This window comes from Aptenodytes forsteri, unplaced genomic scaffold (assembly GCF_000699145.1).
Source record: "Aptenodytes forsteri isolate BGI_AS27 unplaced genomic scaffold, ASM69914v1 Scaffold678, whole genome shotgun sequence".
Taxonomy (NCBI): Eukaryota; Metazoa; Chordata; class Aves; order Sphenisciformes; family Spheniscidae; genus Aptenodytes; species Aptenodytes forsteri.
This window is the reverse complement of record NW_008795698.1, coordinates 299,645-300,355: the sequence shown is the minus strand read 5'-3', so window position 1 is coordinate 300,355 and position 711 is coordinate 299,645.

The window sequence follows — 711 nt, the reverse complement described above, 5'->3', positions numbered from 1 at the left end:
CCCACATCCCACATCCGCGGGAAGCCGGCCGGGCGCTGCCGTCCCACCCGCCCCAGTCCTGCTGCCTCTGCGGGGGGCAGGCGGGGGGCGCCGGCCCGTCAGAACCGCACGGCGTCGTTTAAAGACGATCAGGCGGTGACAGGAATTAAATTGTGTTTTGATTTTCTCATTAGCCTAATCTCCAGCGTGCCTCGTTACGGGGTAATTTCCCCGCGCCGACATGACAGCTCATTCCCACCATGACAGCCATATGCCAGCGTGCCCGTGCCGCGCGCTGGCGGGCACTGGGGTGCCCAGCAGGGACGGCCCTGTGCCCCAACGGGCCCGGTGGGTGCCCCCGGGGTGGGCTGCGGTGTGAGAGGGAGTCGGGGTGCGGGGCGGCGCTGGCCAGGCCCCGGCACCCGTGTCCCTGTGGTGCCCACCCCGCACCGGCCCCGCAGAGAGGCGCTGGCAGGTCCCGCTGTGCCGCGTGCTGGCAATCAAGTGGGACCCTGCGGTGCGGCCCGGGTGGGCTGCGGTGTGAGAGGGAGTCGGGGTGCGGGGCGGCGCTGGCCAGGCCCCGGCACCCGTGTCCCTGTGGTGCCCACCCCGCACCGGCCCCGCAGAGAGGCGCTGGCAGGTCCCGCTGTGCCGCGTGCTGGCAATCAAGTGGGACCCTGCGGTGCGGCCCGGCAGCTGGCCCGGCAGCACGGCGCTGGCATGCTGGCAGTG